Below are 19,754 nucleotides of genomic sequence, written 5' to 3'. Positions count from 1 at the left end.
CTACCTACTACCTATTCCCCGTGTACAGCAATGCCAGCAGCTACTGCAGATGTTACACAATTAAGTATAAATAAGTGAAATGTAGATTAAGTGTGTACAATAAGTGCGTACATTAAGTGCCAGGACGTACAACATACAATGGTGGCCGGAAGGGGCTGGGTAGCTATGCAGAGTCGAGGTGAACTCTGAACAGGTGAGTTTTGAGTTTTGAAATCAGCGACTTTAACTATACCGTAGCCTCTCAGCCAATCACAAGCACGTTCTCATTAGTGCTCAATAAAAGTCTCCTCTATATTAACGCATACGTATGCGGTCTGGTTGCTTCTGTGCGTCGTTCGGCGAAACTTGGGGTTAGCATAGCAAGCAAGCTGGACTGCGTTTCGTTTATTTCGTCGTTTCCAAGAAGATCTGCTCTTGTCTTTTTGTGTTTTGTTTTAACAATCCGGACACCGTGGCCACCAACGGAGAGCCTCCGATGACCCCGCAGTGAGTACTGGTGGGTCTGCTTCAGGGAAGTCCCTAACTGGGTTTGTGTACCTGGGCTGTAGGCTATTGACTGGGGTGGACTGGTTAACTGACTGCCTCTGGTCACCTTTCGCAACAAAATGAAACCAAAAAAATGGGCAATTATGGTGGATTGAAAGGGTGGCCAATGTTCGCAGAACTGGCCAAGATGATGAGAAAACTGTCAACAAAAATCGATTAATAGGGTGTACAACAGAACCTGCAAACATTTAGGGAAAACTTTATCACGCACTGAGTAGTTTGAAGGGAAAATGTTTCTTGTGAGGTCTGTCACGTTTGGCAGAATCCCACAGAGGCTCATTGACACGGGTTTTCTTTAAAAATGCACACCATGAACTGCATTGCCCACCGTTTGACGGGATTCACGTTTGGTACAACGCTCTGATCTCGAGACATGATGCACAACTCCAATGTACGCCTAATGTTTCCCATGTTGTGTCCAATGTATGTTGGCCCACCCTACTGGTTTCCGTGCAGTGTGGTTCTGCTTCGTCCGTGCAGTGTGGTTCTGCTTCGTCCGTGCAGTGTGGTTCTGCTTCGTCCGTGCAGTGTGGTTCTGTTTCGTCTGTGCAGGGTGGTTCTGGTTCCGTTTCGTCTATCGTGTGGTTCTGTGCATTGTGGTTCTATTGTCTATGTGATGGGATTCTGCGCAGTGGTTCTATTCTGCTCAGTGTGGTTCTATTCTCTGTGTAATGGCGTTCTGTGCAGTGTGATGGGGTTCTGTGCAGTGTGGTTGTATTCTGGGTTCCTTTTTGTCCAGTTCTCCATTTGCCAATCCAATGGATAATCTCCTTGAGTCAAACATACAAATTTCCTTGACGAATTTTTGCGTTGATATATTTAGAATTTGTGTATTTTACCAAGGTCATCTGAAGAGATTGGAGGATTTTTATACAACTCCGATGTACGCCTTATGTTTCCCATGTTGTGTCCGATACATGTTGGCCCACCCTACTGGTGCGCCTGTGCAGTGGGGTTCTGCTTCGTCGGTGCAGTGTGGTTCTGTGCAGTGTGGTTCTATTCTGTATAATTGGTTTTGATGCAGTGTGGTTCTATTTTTTTTCTGTGCAGTGTGGTTCTAATTTTTTCTGTGCAGTGTGGTTCTATTTTTTTTCAGTGCAGTGTGGTCCTATTGTCTGTGTGACGGGATTCTGTGCAGTTGTTCTATTCTGCTCAGTCTGGTTCTATTGTCTTTGTAAAGGCGTTATGTGCAGTGTGATGGGGTTCTATGCAGTGTGGTTGTAGTCTGTGGTTCCTTTTTGTCCAGTGCTCCATTTGCCAATCCAATGGATAATCTTTGAGTCATCCACACAAATTTCCTTGACGAATTTCTGCATTGATATATTTTGAATTTGTATTAACCAAGGCCCTCTGAAGAGATTGGGCGATTTTTACAAACACCACCAAAGGCAAGTGAAGTTTACCACTTTTCTTCCCAATTCATTGAGACCCTGGAGCTTTGATGGGATGTTTTCACAATGTGTTTTTTTTTCTTGTGTTGTCAGGATTCCCCAACAACCATCTCGCTAGATTCAAGTCAGGCTGGCCTTCCTAATGGTGAGTTAATACGTTTATGAAAAGTTTAAAAAGGAACAGTTGATCATTTACTTGACTGTTATTTTTTTCTTTCCACCAGTGTTCTGATGACTACAATGGACGGTCCTGAAGGTAGAGGCAGCCTCCAAGCAGAGCTCTTTGACTCGTGTTCTGCAGGGTTTGTTAATCCATTTGATCTTCTGCAATCCAGGACTGGAGCTGTGGGTGGAAGAGGGCCTGGAGGGCTCCAGATGTGGAGGACCAGGAGGCGTCCAGATGTTGAAGACAGGAAGATCTGTTCTACAGATGCGGAGGATAACATCCTTTTAATTTCATCCTTTTAATTTCTTTCTTGGTCAAATTTAGTTTGACCCATGACAGCACTCTGTACTGGTGACTTGGTGTTAGATCTTCTGTCTCTGTACTGGTGTCTTGGTGTTTATTCTTTCACTGGTTGTGGCTTCAGGAGGGCTCTGTACTGGTGACTTGGTGTTTGATCCTGACTGGTGTTTTAACTTTCAGACGTGGCCGATGAGGTGGGCGTTCATCTGGTGACTGCTCCCAGGAAGAGGGCTAGCTCCTCCTACAGCAAGGGTAAACTTGGATGGCTTCATGGTTCAATACTAACTGATCAGTAACTTGGGGTGTGATCAGTAAATGTTAACCCGCCTTCCAGAATAGGCGGCATGATGAGGAAGAAGGCAAGGAATCGTGCTGTTGTGTTTCCAAAATCCCCAAGAGCATCTCCTGAACAGCCTTGTCTAAACACCAGGGGCGGTGGCTGGACCTTGACCCGGACCAGGGACGGTGGCTGGACCAGGGGCGGTGGCTGGACCTCGACCTGGACCAGGAGCAGCACAGCAGCTTGAAGACGTGGACGTGGACCCTGGTGAGAGGCTTCTAGTCTGGATTATGTTTAGACACCAGATCCATCTTAAACCGTACTTTCTGCGTTATGAAGGAACTTCAAGAAGATCTCAGTCAAGTTTGACAAATGTTGTCCATCACTGTTCTTATGACCAAGAAAAGGTTCTAGTGAGTTTTCTAATGCTGCACGGGTTGCTGTCCATCATGCTCTTTCATGGCCTTCTTTATCATTGTTTAAGCATGCACTTACCCTAACCATCACGTTATTATTTCTGCCTCAGGGCTCAAAGTTTCTTCATCTTTAAGAGGACGGACGACCTGGTGGCCGACAGCAGACGGGAGTAGAGGGACACCGCTGGCAACTAACCCTAGACCACCTAAACTAGACTTAAACCATCTAACCCCTCAACCTAAACTAGACTTAAACCATCTAACCCCTCAACCTAAACTAGCCTTAAACCATCTAACCCCTCAACCTAAACTAGACTTAAACCATCCAACCCCTCAACCTAAACTAGACTTAAACCATATATCCCCTCAACCTAAACTAGACTTAAACCATCCAACCCCTCAACCTAAACTAGACTTAAACCATCTAACCCCTCAACCTAAACTTGACTTAAACCATCTAACCCCTCAGCCTAACCTAGTACCTAAACTTAACCATCGGTAACCTAGAGCCTAAACTTAACCCTAAACCGTACCAATTAAAACATCCTTAATTATCCTTAATCACTTCGCAATATTAAACTAGCTTACCCTAAAGCCTAACGTGTCCCTCGGTCTGTCCTGCAACAGACGGTGCAGAGAACCAGGTAAGAGATGGGGCCGGTCTAGAACCAGGGGAGGGATGGGCTCGGCCTATAGTCCTTCCTGGAAACGGCTTCACTGACTTGTACTTGTCATGGCACTAATTCTTGCTTCTGTTACACCGCTGACGACCCATTAAAACATATCTTTGTTCTGTCCCTCTTCTGCAATCCAGGACTGGAGCTGTGGGTGGAAGAGGGCCTGGAGGGCTCCAGATGTGGAGGACCGGGAGGCGTCCAGATGTTGAAGACAGGAAGATCTGGTCTACAGATGCGGAGGATAACATCCTTTTAATTTCATCCTTTTAATTTCTTTCTTGGTCAAATTTAGTTTGACCCATGACAGCACTCTGTACTGGTGACTTGGTGTTAGATCTTCTGTCTCTGTACTGGTGTCTTGGTGTTTATTCTTTCACTGGTTGTGGCTTCAGGAGGGCTCTGTACTGGTGACTTGGTGTTTGATCCTGACTGGTGTTTTAACTTTCAGACGTGACCGATGAGGTGGGCGTTCATCTGGTGACTGCTCCCAGGAAGAGAGCTAGCTCCTCCTACGACAAGGGTAAACTCATATGGCTTCATGGTTCAATACTAACTGATCATAACTTGGGGTGGGATCAGTAAATGTTAACCCGTCTTCCAGAATAGGCGGCATGATGAGGAAGAAGGCAAGGAATCGTGCTGTTGTGTTTCCAAAATCCCCAAGAGCATCTCCTGAACAGCCTTGTCTAAACACCAGGGGCGGTGGCTGGACCTCGACCCGGACCAGGGACGGTGAATGGACCAGGGGCGCTGGCTGGACCTTGACCCGGACCAGGGGCGGTGGCTGGACCAGGGGCGGTGGCTGGACCTCGACCCGACCAGGGGCGGTGGCTGGACCTCAACCTGGACCTGGACCGGTGGCTGGACCAGGAGCAGCACAGCAGCTTGTGGACATGGACCCTGGTGAGAGGCTTCTAGTCTGGATTATGTTTAGACACCAGATCCATCTTAAACCGTACTTTCTGCGTTATGAAGGGACTTCACGAAGCTCTGTCAAGTTTGACAAATCTACTGTGACAAATGTTGTCCATCACTGTTCTTATGACCAAGAAGTAAAGGTTCTAGTGAGTTTTCTAATGCTGCACGGGTTGCTGTCCATCATGCTCTTTCATGGCCTTCTTTATCATTGTTTAAGCATGCACTAACCCTAACCAGCACGTTATTATTTCTGCCTCAGGGCTCAAAGTTTCTTCATCTTTAAGAGGACGGACGACCTGGTGGCCGACAGCAGACAGGAGTAGAGGGACACCGCTGGCAACTAACCCTAGACCTAGACCACCTAAACTAGACTTAAACCATCTAACCCCTCAACCTAAACTAGACTTAAACCATCTAACCCCTCAACCTAAACTAGCCTTAAACCATCTAACCCCTCAACCTAAACTAGCCTTAAACCATCTAACCCCTCAACCTAAACTAGACTTAAACCATCTAACCCCTCAACCTAAACTAGCCTTAAACCATCTAACCCCTCAACCTAAACTAGACTTAAACCATCTAACCCCTCAGCCTAACCTAGGACCTAAACGTAACCATCGGTAACCTAGGACCTAAACTTAACCCAAAACCGTACCATTTAAAACATCCTTAATTATCCTTAATCACTTCACAATATTAAACTAGCTTACCAATATTAAACTAGCTAACCCTAAAGCCTAACGTGTCCCTCGGTCTGTCCTGCAACAGACGGTGCAGAGAACCAGGTAAGAGATGGGGCCGGTCTAGAACCAGGGGAGGGATGGGCCCGGTCTATAGTCCTTCCTGGAAACGGCTTCACTGGCTTGTACTTGTCATGGCACTAATTCTTGATTCTGTTACACCGGTGACAACCCATTAAAACATCTTTGTTTGGTATTTAAAGCTCCTGTTGTCGACCCAAACAAGTCTACTGGAGCAGTGACCTCCGCCCCAGCATGACGACCCTGGGATCCAACGACACACCTGTATACACCCATGTGTACCAAACCCATCTATTGTACTCCTTACACCTCTAGAATCACACATTCACTGGGATTACACTGATTTACTTCATCCAGAGACAACTTTAAATGTTTTGGCTTTTTGTTTCTTGGCAGGGTGATCATTGTAACTCTTGAAGAATTCAGAATAAAATCATCTCTGATTCCTTAATTTGATGTCATTGACTTTTTTATTCACCATCTCTACATTCCCATTCAGACATTCCCTCATGGGCACTAGTGTTCCCTGCAGATGGTCTTTAAGGCTGCCTCTACGTTGTCCCACATAACTAACGTAGCCACGGCGTGTCATGGTTATCTAGAGTGAATGTGAGACTGGAGCCTTCTCGTTTAACCTCACAGCAAACTGTCGCCTCTGAACCCTGGTACTGGGAGCAAGACCCACCTAATCTATCCCAGATGGTCCATTCTGGTGTCACATTGAGCCTTTTGTGTGGAGCAGGTTTTATAACTTTTAGACGGTTTCCAAATGGCTAAATTTTCTGTACCAACTTGCATGGCATTTATCAATACGTTTGCTATAATCCTTATTTAGTTATCCTTTTTTCAAGACACTAGTCTGATAGTTTCCAGATGTTCATTTTTACAGCCAGACTTTTCCAAGAGGACATAAAATGACATTAGAATATCGTTTGTAATCCCTCTCCTCCCAGCAGTCTGCTGTATCTTGTCAAAGCAAACCATAAACGTTAGCGCTGGATCAGTGTTTCTAAGAACAGAACTCATGCATCCCACCACCAGAACCCAAACACTGGATGGGCAGCAGAGTAGCTCAAGGAACGGAAACAACGGTTGGTTAATGTGGTTTAAGAAATGACCTCCAATGGGGATGGTTGGAGTGACATCCCCCCCCCCATCCCCTGTCCCCTTTACAAAGACCAGTCCAATGTCTCTGCTGTCTGTCTCTTATCTACTTGTCCTGTCTCAACTCGCCCTGCGTCACCGTGTGCTGCTGTCCTGTCGTCGGCTCCCTCCGTCGTCCTTTGAATCCTGTTCTGTCTCGTTCTCTGTGCCATGCCGCAGAAGTAGCTTTGATCTACAGTAAGAACACCCGAGAGAAACTAGTAATATTGACTGAAAACACAAGCTGTCCTCTCCGCCTTCACTCGTGCTCTCACCGACTCCTGCTTCTCAGTTTGTCAGAACATCTGTGTGGTTTTCATGCACGGCAGCCATTCCCTGGCATGTTTACATCTGCATGTCATTTCATGTTCCTTCTGGAATCATTCAGCCTTGTCGAGTCTGGCTCCATGTTGGCTCAGACTACAGACCTGCCTACAACGATGACTGTTTGGGGGTATTAGAGTATGTTGCTTGTTATATTTAGAGCACATATGCTCAATATCACCTTCTCTGATCCACACATTAGACATATTGGAAGCAAAATGCCATCAAATTTCGTAATCGTTAAAGACTCTAGACTAGAGCAGAAGGATCTATTCTATTCTGTCCTATTCTAACCTTGTAGGATGGCCATACTCCATACTTGTCTCCAGGTATGATTTGTGGATTTCCCTTTGTTTCCTGTGTCTCTGCATATAGCAGCTACATGGTTCCACACCTAATCCCCATATTAAATCCTAACGTTGACCTAAAGCCGAACGGTTTTCCTCAGGTTGGGGAAAATAAATCGGTGTGAAACGGTCACCTACATAAGGGGCAGGTGGAGGCTTTTTCTGCTCAGAGATTGGTACTCGGTTTACTCGGTTCCTTTGGGACTGGGACTTTTATTGTGTAGCACTGAAGTTTGACAGACTAGCCTCCAACGAGACCCGGGAAACCAGAGCCACCTGACGGCCCCTCCTCGCGCCGGACGTCAGCACGCGCACGACGCGCACTGCGCGGGGATTCCTGAGGATTACCCATCATGCCCCGCGGGTAAAGATGGCGACAGAGGAGGCGGAGGAGGAGTGCAGGAGATCAACTCTATGCGACCAGCGGCTCCAGGATCAGATTTTCCAGTAGCGAGTAGCGGAATATTCCACAAGTTCCAGCCGAGCTTAGCGCCCCGCGGACGGAACGGGAGGAGTGATCCAGCCCGGCGGAGTGAGTCTCACCACCGAGTGTCTCACTACCGACAGAGTGTCGGGAGGTTCATGCGGACTCCGTCCTGAGTGGAGCGGATAAAGTTTGTGACGACAGTCCGCCCGCTGGCACACATTTCCGGGGGATTACCTGATCCAGCCCCGGCCAGCGTCACCAGCCTAGACCCGCCGAGGTGAGACACGACCCGGGGTGCTGCCCGTAGTCCGCGGTGTTTGATCTCATGCTGGACAGTTCGCTGCACCTGGGTCGGACTGGGCCATGTCCACGGCCAGCAAACCAGCCAGACGCTACTACTGGTGTACAGGCAGCAGATTGAACGGGGATGTGTCAGTATCATGTTGAAGTGTGTCAGATAGGTGGATGTGTGTGTACAGGTTGATGGTGAAGCACCTAGCCCGGGCTGGTACATGATGTAGATGGGGTCGGACCCGGGCGTGTTCATGGTGTAGATGGGGTCGGACCCGGGCGTGTTCATGGTGTAGATGGGGTCGGACCCGGGCTGGTACATGGTGTAGATGGGGTCAGACCTGTGCTTGTTCATGGTGTAGATGGGGTCGTACCCGGGCTGAAACATGGTCTAGATAGGGTCGGACCCGGGCTGGTACATGATGTCGATGGGATCTGACATTGCCGCAGGCTCCACTATCGACACATCGACGATCGGGAGGCGATCAACTCCGAAATGTCATTTCTTACTAAATGGAGCCTGTATCGGTGTCAGCAGATGAGAGCAGATTACTGGTATGTCACTAGTATGTACAGTAACACCGGCGGCACCTCGCCTCTCTGTCGGTATATATACCCTCCGCTGCGGCTGCTGGGCATTTATCGAGGTTTGCCAAAGCTTCTCTGCAATCTGCTCACACCGATCCCTACTCATAGCCAAGAGTGTTCAGCCCGGATCAGGGAATTACTTTTACACAACGGCGCTAGTTACGTTGAAGAGCCCAGCCCTCCGTGTGTGTGAGAGCTGTACCGTGTGTGTGTGTGAGATCCGTATGTGTGTATGAGACATGTACCGTGTTTGTGTGAGAGAGATGTACCGTGTCTGTGTCTGTGAGAGAGATGTACCGTGTGTGTGTGTGTGTGTTTGTGTTTTTGTGTCTGGGAGAGAGATGCGCCGTGTGTGTGTTTTTGTGTGTGGGAGAGAGATGCTGTGTGTGTGTGTGTGTGTGTGTCTGTGTGAGAGAAAGATGAACCGTGTGTGAGAGAGATGTACCGTGTGTGTGTGTGTGTGTGTGTGTGTGTGTGTGTGTGTGTGTGTGTGTGTGTGTGTGTGTGTACACGTGAAAGAGGAGGTGATATGGAATGTTGATGATGCGGATGATGATGTCGGTTATTTTCCTGGCTGTCCCCGCGTCGCAGTGAGAGACGGGAGCACGCATTGGGTACAGTACGATAATGTTCTCTCCTCATTTCCCCACGCGATGTGTTAATGTCACCTTTCTGTTCAGATGCCAGAGCCGTTATTCATAACGTGGATACACATTAGAAGTCTGTTCAGTCGTCTGGGCTCCTTAATGCCTGTTGTGTGTTCAACAACCCACTCAAACTTTGACGTACGTGTGTGTGTTACCGTCCCACAGTTTGACAGGAAGTGACGTGTTGTGTGACTAATATTGGGAAAGTGTAAATATTGCACATTAGGCTCGCCTATTGACTTCCTCTTGTAACTAACTATGAAACAATAAAAATGAGACGGATAGTTAGTCAGGTCTGAGTTCAGATTCCACTAAACGTATCCGTTTACAGCAAAGTACAGATTTTCAAAACTCATCAAATCAAATGGCTGCCTCAGGATTTCTGAGGTCATGTTATCCAAACTCTTCCCTAAATCTCCAAATCTCACTTCCTTTAAATGACTCTGGGTCAGCAGATACCAGGATAACCCGCAGCTCCCCACAGCATCTGACCTACCTCGACACATACTTACATCTGTAAAGACCACAACACATAGGGGTTGGGGAATTTTACCCAAACAAAGGTTTGTCCTGTCGTGGAACTGCCAATGAGTTAAGTCTCCAGTGTAGCTTTATAGAGGTGCAGAACAGAAGATTTGATTCATATATGTGCATACATAATGCAGGCCAGTGTTTTGTTGACTCATGGCTGGTTTTCACTGGCTCTTTCTGTGTGTACTATATAATGCGATTAGGTGGATGCTTTTATCCAAAGTGAATTATTGAGTGCATACACATAGTGCAAAGCAGGAGTTGCCCCAGTGGGAATCAACCCTACACCCTGTCGATGTTAATGCCTTGCTTTACAATTTCAGCAAGCCAATAAAACAGTTTATCATCTGTCCATGTCAGTGGTGCAGGAAGCATCACATAATCAGAACCTTTTAAGAAATCAGGTTCTATTCCTGACTCGGAAGCTCTCAAACAAGGTCTTCCTAAGTTGCATCCCCAAGCTGAAGACTCTAGTCCGAAGCGAACAGGTCCACCAGTGCATTTTCTACTTCAGGTAACCATTGAGGTAATCTTGGATCTAGCAGTCCTTCTGTGTTACAGCAGCAGAACCTATTGTCAAGCAGTCATACTGTGTTAAGGCAGAAACTGGTCCATCAATCCTACTGTGTTAAGGCAGAACCTCTGGTCCATCAGTCCTACTGTGTTAAGGCAGAACCTCTGGTCCAGCAGTCCTACTGTGTTAAGGCAGAACCTCTGGTCCAGCAGTCCTACTGTGTTAAGGCAGAACCTCTGGTCCAGCAGTCCTACTGTGTTAAGGCAGAACCTCTGGTCCAGCAGTCCTACTGTGTTACAGCAGAACCTCTGGTCCATCAGTCCTACTGTGTTAAGGCAGAACCTCTGGTCCAGCAGTCCTACTGTGTTAAGGCAGAACCTCTGGTCCAGCAGTTCTACTGTGTTAAGGCAGAACCTCTGGTCCAGCAGTCCTACTGTGTTAAGGCAGAACCTCTGGTCCATCAGTCCTACTGTGTTAAGGCAGAACCTCTGGTCCAGCAGTCCTACTGTGTTAAGGCAGAACCTCTGGTCCAGCAGTCCTACTGTGTGACAGCAGAGCCTGGCCCGGACACCATGGGGTGTAGTCCCGCCTTGTTTCCTGTGATTTTAATGAGTTCTCCATGGCTGTGCACTAACATTTTGACATTGAGAGCAAAATATAAAGAGCAGACACATCCTTCGGAAATAAAGTATTGCGCACAGTTATTTAATGGAAGCGACAGCGAGAGTTTCTGATCATTTAGATGTGAGGCAACGTGTTCCTTCAGAAGATATCAAGCCAGCCCTCCCAGCTGTGTGCTACAGGGCTAGCATCTTATCAGAGAACCATGTTGTCTGATTGGGTTGTCCACACAACATGGCTAATTAACAGGAATTACCCTTGATTACACACGCTCACCACAACATCTGTGATTTGTAAAAAAAAATGCATGGAGAAGGATGCAGGCATGATGTGGTGTTGAGGCTGTAAACGGTGTGGTTCTTTGGTGGAGCCGAGAGTGATCTGTGGGAGTCATGGATTGCCCCCTAGGCTTTACTGGCAGAATAAAGCTCACCAAAAAGCCTTTGTTTCAATCCCACCGTTCATTCACATGTCAATCAGGAACCCAGCAATAGTCGATGTGCGTGGGATGCAATGTTCTTGACACTGTGGTCTAAAGTCTGATGCATCGACTCCCCCGAAGCCCCTCTGGTACCAGTGTACCGCCATTAGAGGTGGAGGAGAAAACATGAGTAGAAAAGTCTACTGGCTGATACTGGATTGGCTTTCTGAGCCGTACATGTTGAATATCTCATATGATACTCAATTAATTTTCACAATTTTTCCTTTTCAAATTTGCTCAAATATGATGTGTTGTAAGATCCTGATGGTTGAGTTCACTGGGTACTTAAATCTGGTTAATGGTTCCAGTGAGTATTGTTATCTCGGTGAAGAATAACCCATGTTACTGTTCTACAGACTGTCACTGAAAGAGTCAAAGATTCTCTTCAGAATTCACACTCCATTCTCACTGTTGAACACTAATCTAGTGTCCTCAACTTCCTCCAAAAGGCTTGTTTTTATCTATCTGTGTGGTAGTGGATGGAGGACCCTTCTAGCCTGTAGGCCTAATAACACTGTCTGATCCAGAGCTCTGAAAGTAAGCAGTGCTTCAGCCAGCCAATCAGATCGCAGACCAACAACAAACAGAGACATCCTGTCTGTGTTTGTCAGCACACAAGCAAGATAGGCTGTCTGTCGACCAAGCCTCATGGGCTCTTCAAGTTATCCCTTCAGGAGAAGTCTGATGCTCGATCTGCTGTCTGTTGGTCTGTTGGTCAAGTTGGTAAGTCTGTCAGTTGGTGGACCTTGGTGTGCTGACCATCAGCCTCGTAAATGTATCTCAACAGCCCTAGGACGCATTAATAATAGAAACATTGATAATTCGTCGATATGTGGACAGATGATTGGTTGGAAGCAGAACGTTTCTGTGGTGAAATGGACTGCGGAGAAGACGTGTCAAGGTCTGGATGGGAGGAGAGAAGGAAAGTAGGTACGAGAGGGGGAGACGTTTCGGGGAGGTAGGGGAGAAGAGGAGGTAGGAGACGAGGAGATGTGTCTCGTTAGGAGAGGAGGAGGAGGAGGAAGGAGAAGAGGAGACTGAGTCTGAGTGTCGGCTGTGCTCCTCGGAGCGATGAAGAGGAGGGGTGTGTGTCAGGGCTGGGTGGAGGCTGTGCTCCCGGCGTCAGACACTGAGTTCATACATTCCTAGCATGCGTCGCTACCTCTGGAGATACACGCACACACCAGGAGGAGACACCTCGGAGCTCTGGTTCAGTGAGAGCGTTCGCTATTCTACGGCTCGCTCGCTCGCTCTCTCGCCCCTCTCTCTTCCCCCCCCCACCCCAACCACCAGCCGACACACAGGATCCATTCAGAGCAATGACTCAGTACACACACACACGCACGCACACGCGCACGCACGCGCACACACGCGTCTGATATTACAGGTCTCACCCCTCCAGGAAGACAGTGATACGTCGAAGTGTCCGTCTGTGCACAGAGTTGATGTGAGTCTGCAAGTAGAGGAGCCTGGCTTGGTGAACCCACTGGTGATACCGATGCAGCCCGTCAATCTAACATCTTTAATGACCCTCAAACGTGATTGGGTGTAGGTGCAGATTCAAAATGGTGTCTGTGCGCTCGGTGCGGCGTCACGTCTCTACGAGTCCCCCATGCACCCCAGGCTATGTGTTTCCACAACGTCACTTGCTGCTATCTGTTATTATGCTACTGCTAGCTCCCTCTGTATGGGAGATACTGCCCTTGCTATCACTCAGAGCTAACTTGGTATCGGAGCTATCTGCTCTTATCCACTATCTGCTCTTATCCACTATCTGCTCTTATCCACTTCAAAGCACCTTACTATCAGCAGTAACTGCCGTGTTTTACCACTACTAGCAATGGTTCCGGCGTGGAGAAGATCTTCAGATAACAACAGTGTCGTCTGTATCTCTGGACCTTGGACCGGAGATCAGACTGGAGTTCAGAATGCTGAGGGCCCAGACCTCGCCTGAGGCTCATGTTATTCAGATGTTTGCAGGGAAGATGGAATTTCTCATGCTTTGTCAGAAAGCTGGACTATTCCTTGAGGAAGGGAATAGTCTCCTCCCTGGGTCTAATAGGGGGTAGACTATACTGGGGGTCCTGGGGGGGTCCAGATCTCTTTGGAAACAGATTAAACCAGAGTGCGGCCTCCCCCCACATGGAGTGGAGGACGCGGTACGGGGCGGGGGGATTTAGGGGTTGTATGGGTGATGGATGGGGGGGGCTGCCCTGCCCATGGGCAGTCGGTTGATGTCTTTTGACGATGAAGCAGTAAACAGCGCTGATTGCTTTAAGGCTGTTTTTCACTCCCGGGCTCGCAGAGCTTCGTTTGGGAGCGCAAGACGACAGAAGTCCGGTCAACGTTCAAACAGCCAGTGAAATCCCTGGTGGACCGACGGCCCTCATATGACGAGGTCCTCCCTCCATGTCCTTATCCTCCATGTTTTTTAAATTGTATTTATACTTTATTTATCCACGCATGCTAAGTGCCCTCATGCTATGTAGCCTAGCACGCCAAGTTCCCTATCAAGCTGAGTATCCTAGCATTCTAAGTAAGCTAGCATGCAGAGTAGCACGCCGTCTTGCCGTGTCCTCCCATGTTCGCCTCCCCCCTGATGTCTTCTGAAGCCAGAGCTGTTTGTCTGCTCAGCAGAGATAAGACAGCAAACTGCAGCGCCTCGCAGACAGAACAGCCATCTTGTACCTGCCGCCATTAGCCTCATCAATTAACACTAATGAGTTGCGTAAACCCTGGGAACGCACCACCTCCAGCTGGTGTACGTGTGTGTGTGTGTTCTTGTGTGCGATTGTTTGAATGTTGTGCAGTACATCGTCACAGATCCTGAAAACCACAGGGGGTCCACTAGTACAAGACTGGTTGTACCGGGCAGCTGCCAGTGTCAACCATGAGAAAACTGTGGGTGTGCTGGATAGCTTCTAATTCCACCAGTAGGAGACTGGTTGTACTGGGCAGCTCCCAGTGGCCAACAGTAAAAGACTGGTTGTACGGGGCAGCTCCCAGTGTGCAGCCAGTAGGAGACTGGTTGTACTGGGCAGCTCCCAGTGGCCAACAGTAAAAGACTGGTTGTACGGGGCAGCTCCCAGTGTGCAGCCAGTAGGAGACTGGTTGTACACTGTTGTCCTGCTCCAGCCTTCCGCAGCGGCAAGAACTCTCTCCGTTGCCGGGGGGCTCGGGAAGGTAACCGAGAGCAGAGTAGCAGGTTACACTAAGAAGCTCCCCCCCCCCTCCTCCCTCCCTCCCCCTCCTCTCCTCTCCTCTCTCAGATTCCTGACACAAGATGGTGGTGATTCACAGAAAACACTCAGGCTTTTAGTCTGCCTGGAAAGAAAAATCCCCTGTCAGCAGTTCTTGGCAACAGCCTTTACCCAGCATGCACCTGGCTTCCTGGCCGGGGGAAGTGGTCTGTTGGCCGGTTTCCCTCCCGCTCCTCTCGGCAGGTCTCTGGCAGCCGGCGGGCGGGTCACATGGCGCCCGGGCGGGGTTAAGTAACATCGTGCCGCGCTCCGGTCATCAGGTCGGGTTCATTTGGTACTGCTCCGTTTACCGGCAGGCAGACGCCCTCATAGGAGGTTGTTATTATTATGAGAGATGATTGCAATCAAAGGGTTAGGGTTTTGATTGACTTTATTGGATAAGTGGTTGTTGAGACTGGGGCGGTGTGTCTGGTTAGTGGGACCTGACGCACCGTGTCACCATGGGGGCGGCGTGACACTCAGGAGGTAGAGTGTTGAGGTGTCCCTGAGCGAGACGCCTCACCCGGACTGCTGCTGACGAGTTGGCTGTTGCCCTGCGTGGCTGACGCCGCAAACAGCTGTTAGCGTCCTCCGGTAGCTAGCCGCCGCGTGGTTGGACGCTGGCGAATGACAGGAAGCACAAGGGTCAGGGGGGTGCAGACGGCCTCCTGGATCAGAGGAGTTTGTTTGTTATAGTTGCTCAGCTTTGAGCCAAAAACCTCAAAGAAGATAAACCAGAATAAGCAGAACATCCTCGCAGTACAGCTGAATACAAACCATCAAACCCGTCAGTCGCTGTGGCTATACGGTTTAGTCAGGTGAAAGGGAAACATTGATTGGAGCTCACACCGCCTGCTCCTGGCTCTCCTGCTGGGGGGGGGTCAGCCTTCAGCAAACAGCGGGGGCCCTCGTGGGTTGGTGGGGGCCCTCGGTGGGGGCCGACGGGGGGGCTGAACCTAGAAGCAGCATGGAGGCGCGGTTCTCCCCACTCCTTTTTTATGAAGTAGGACCTAAACCTGTAGAGCCCTACTGATTAGCATGCTAGTCTCCCAGCCCCGTGTCTCCTAGCCCCAGCCTCCTAATCCCTGCTTGCTAGCCCATTGTCTCTTTAGCCCCTTGCCTCCTAGCCCCTTGTCTCCTGGCCGGTACTGGCAGCTGATTGGCTAGCAGCAGTGAATGATAGCGGGCCGGGGGGACCTGATTGACAGGTGGCCGGGGGGTGATTGACAGGTGGCGGGGGGTGATTGACAGGTGGCGGGGGGTGATTGACAGGTGGCGGGGGGTGATTGACGGGTGGCGGGGGGTGATTGACGGGTGGTCGGGGGGTGATTGACGGGTGGTCGGGGGGTGATTGACAGCTGGTCGGGGGGTGATTGACAGCTGGTCTGGGTATTGACTGGTCTCCTGTGCTCTGTCTCCACCGGTCGCGGGGTCCAGGGTAGCGGGAGCGTCTCATGCCCAGAGGGGGAGGCGGTGAAGGTGGTCCGCCGGCCGCCGCAGCCTGGAGGCAGGAGGAGCAGGAGCTAACACACAAGGTGAGCAGCGGCTACGCTAGGAGCTACCGTACCATGCTGTACGCTAAGCTACCGTACTGTACGCTACCGTACTGTAACGTCCTGTGTACGCTAAGCTTTGTTACTGTATGCTACGCTACCGTACTGTACACTAGGCTACCGTACTGTACACTAGGCTGCTGCACTGTACGCTACGCTATCTTACTGTATGCTACTGTACGCTACGCTATTGTACGCTACGCTTCGCTACGATCTGTACGCTATTCTCTTCTACTGTACGCTATGCTAACGTACTGTACACTAGGCTATCGTACTGTATGCTATGCTAGGCTACTGTACTGTACACTACCCTGCTGTATGCTAGGCTACTCTACTGTCTGCTCTAGTCTGCTCTATTCTACTTTACTGCTTTACTCTAGTACTGTATGCAACTATCTGCCCTCCTGTTTTCCTCTCTACTCTATAGAGAGGACTCTATACTATATTCTACTGTTCTCCTCCCTGATACACACCCTGTGTGTGTGTACTGTGCATATTTAGACCACGGTTCCATATTGAAGCACTATGATTAGTGGCTGAACTGAGGGAAACGGCACAACTTCAATAATGGACACGCTTTAAAAAGACCAACCTGCTGGATTCATTACCGGGGATCTCTCCGTGTGACCTTTAGAACGTCAGTATTTTTATACCTCTGCTCCTTGGAGTAGCGGATTAAGCTTCATCTAAACTTGTGTTTGTGTGTCGCCTACATCAAACATACTATTAAATTTACATTTAGGGCGTTCAGCAGACACTTTTATCAAGAGTGACTTACAATAAGTGCATTTGTCAGAAGAAAGAGAAACAACCATTTATCGCTGTGGGTACAGTAAGGATCTTTATAGAACTAACAATCACTAGGTTAACCCATTCCCTGCATACAACAAAGATAGCTTGGGTAAGATGCTACACAATGCTAAGCACGCTTTTTCAGTGCAATGTCGTGAAGTTTATTAGCTCGTACAAGGACTTTAAACCGGGGAGTTAAAGGAAACATCCTCTTTCAGTTCTTGTTGATCAGCGTGTTCCTGTGGTGGTTCAATGGTAAACGGATTGCATTTATGCAGCGCTTTTCTAGCTAGTGGCCACTCAAAGCCCTTTACAACATTGCCTGACATACCCCCATTCATTCACACAGTCACTTGCTAAGGGACACCTCAACACTCAGCTAGGAGGAGCCGGTGATCGAATTAGCAACCTTCCGGTTACCAGCCGACCCGCTCTTCCTCCTGAGCTGCATGCCGCCTTGTTTTTTTCATCCATTCTCTTAATTAACAATGAGTTAGAGACGATGAAGCCCCGTCTGTCTGTCTGTCTGTTGTGGTGTTGTCGTCTTGTGTTGTGGTGCTGTGGCGTCGTGTTGTGGTGTTGTCTTGTCGTGATGTTGTTTTGTTGTGCAGTGCTGTAGCGGGACAAAGCCTCCCGTCGTAAGTGACAGTTGACAGTTTGTGTTGTCGTGTTGTGGTTTCGCGGAACAAAGCCTGCCGTCTTCAGACTAGAGTGACAGTTTGTGTTGATGGATGGAGGAGTCCTGCCGTGATGCAGATCTCCTTCCCTTCTATCGTCAGGAGAAAGGTCTTTGTGTGACAGGCCATCACAAATTCAATAGAGGCAACCGTTGGAAACCCTGGTCGCCATGGCAGCCAGACTTTGCAGCGGTTTGCGTCAGATACTTGACGAGCACAGCGGGTTCACGGCCACACTACCTCGAGGTTCACCTGGACCTGATTCTGATTGGCTCATCTGGAGGAACCACATAAGAGTGTTCCAGGGCTATGATTGGCTAACGAGCCCTAAGTGCATACTTAACTATTTATACTCTTCTGTACCGGAAAGGATGTAATAAAATACGGTTTTAATGACAGAGTATCGATCTGATAATTATTTTAATTCAGTTTATGAAGAAAGAGGATGCCTAATGACTAAGTATTGATAACCTATCTTTTTGGATTTACGGTAGATGGAATCTTGGAAGATGAAATTAGTGATGCACGTGGTCGAGCATAGTGATGTGTTGAAAGCATCCTCAAGAAAACATAAAAGCATATGTCTTATCCGTGATATCATTTAATATACGTGGTGCGGAGACTCGATAGCCAAACAGACGCTTCTGGCTGGTTTGAACCGACCAATCAGGAGTGTTCAGCCCGGAGAGGGATGGGGTGTTGAGACGGGATGGTTCCCAGTCCATGATGACCAGGACAACATCTGGATGATGATTCCCTGTCCATGATGTCCAGTACAATGTCCGGGTGATGGTTCCCATTCCATGGTGTCTGGTACAACGTCAGAGTGATGGATCCTAGTCCATGATGTCCGGTACAACGTCATGGTGATGGTTCCCAGTCCATGATGTCCGGTACAACGTCATGGTGATGGTTCCCAGTCAACGATGTCCAGTACAACGTTAGAGTGATGAGCTTATTGATCAGGGTTGGATCTGAACTAAGAGGAATCCCCAACAATGTCCTCCCATCTATTATTCATGTTCAACACTGATGGCGCAATCAAAGTGAAACTCCCAGTCATGTTACGACTGAACGCACTGCACTGTTCAACATGCACAACGATTTGACACCTGTAGCCGATCTGAGGGCTTAACAACCAGGGCCTCATTCACTCCTTCATTCACCCCTTCATTCACTACTCCATTCACAAATTCATTCCCAGGGTTCATTCCCTCCATTCATTCATTCACACATTTGTTCATTCAAGCATTCATTCATTCACGCGTTCACTCACTCGTGCATTCACTCATTTACTTGTCCATTCGATCATACGTTCACTCGGCCATGCATTCACCCGTTCATTCAGTCATTCATTCATACATGCGTGCATGCATGCATGCAGTCACTCATTCATTCGTTCATTCATTCGTCATTCAATAGTTCATGTACACGTTCGTACTCACTTTATACAATCATTCACTCGTTGATACACTCGTTCGTTCACTTGTTCATTGACACGTTCATTGACCCGTTCATTGACCCGTTCATTCCCTCGTTCATACACAGATGTTGTGGTCCCCTGATGAGGGGAGCAGCCAGCAAGCTGGGTTCAGTAAGCTAGAAGGAGCTGGGGATGGAACCAGCTACCCAGAGGTTGAGGACCACGACCCCCCCCCCCCCCCCCCCCCCCCGATCTATAAAATAAGACCGGTACTTTATGACCCCAGAGCAGGAACTCAGCTGTCACTACAGAACAGTGGCAGGAGAAATGAAAGTCTTAATTTAAAGAGGTTACACTACAAAGAATGACTGCACTACGTTACAGATGACCTGGACGTGTTATGAACATTACACGCTACTGTATTAAACCGTACAACATGAGGGCCTGTTGGTGGCAGGCTGCTGTCCATGTCTGATAATGTTGTGCTTCATTAACATGTTGTGTAGAATCTAGCACTCACGCGCACAAACACGCGACACTGTGTGATGTTAATTGTGGCTATTTTTGTCTCCTTTTAATCCTCTAAAGCAAAGAAATACACACACACAGACACGTACATACACACGCGCACAACGCACTCGCCCACAAAGCACACACTCGCACTCACAAATAGCACTCACACAAATGAACAGAGGCACACC

At 48.6% G+C, this 19,754-nt stretch overlaps 1 protein-coding gene and 1 long non-coding RNA gene across 2 annotated transcripts in view; both read left to right on the top strand.

Annotated features, from left to right (window-relative positions):
• Positions 1-311: 311 nt before the first annotated feature.
• Positions 312-4,575, top strand: LOC130404740 (uncharacterized). The gene is made up of 7 exons (XR_008904260.1): positions 312-2,082; positions 2,162-2,193; positions 2,273-2,655; positions 2,834-2,950; positions 3,210-3,743; positions 3,914-4,296; positions 4,474-4,575. It is a non-coding gene; the product is annotated as an uncharacterized LOC130404740 (long non-coding RNA).
• Positions 4,576-7,634: 3,059 nt separating this feature from the next.
• Positions 7,635-19,754, top strand: part of tjap1 (tight junction associated protein 1 (peripheral)) — a 28,810-nt gene continuing 16,690 nt past the window's right edge. The window contains exons 1-2 of the mRNA XM_056609907.1: positions 7,635-7,973; positions 16,046-16,143. The gene's annotated coding sequence lies outside the window, so the exon portion shown is untranslated. The remainder of the gene's footprint in view (positions 7,974-16,045; positions 16,144-19,754) is intronic.

Source organism: Gadus chalcogrammus, chromosome 15, assembly GCF_026213295.1.
Source record: "Gadus chalcogrammus isolate NIFS_2021 chromosome 15, NIFS_Gcha_1.0, whole genome shotgun sequence".
Taxonomy (NCBI): Eukaryota; Metazoa; Chordata; class Actinopteri; order Gadiformes; family Gadidae; genus Gadus; species Gadus chalcogrammus.
The sequence above is the reverse complement of the archived record's forward strand: the minus strand, read 5'-3'. Positions and strand labels throughout refer to the sequence as shown.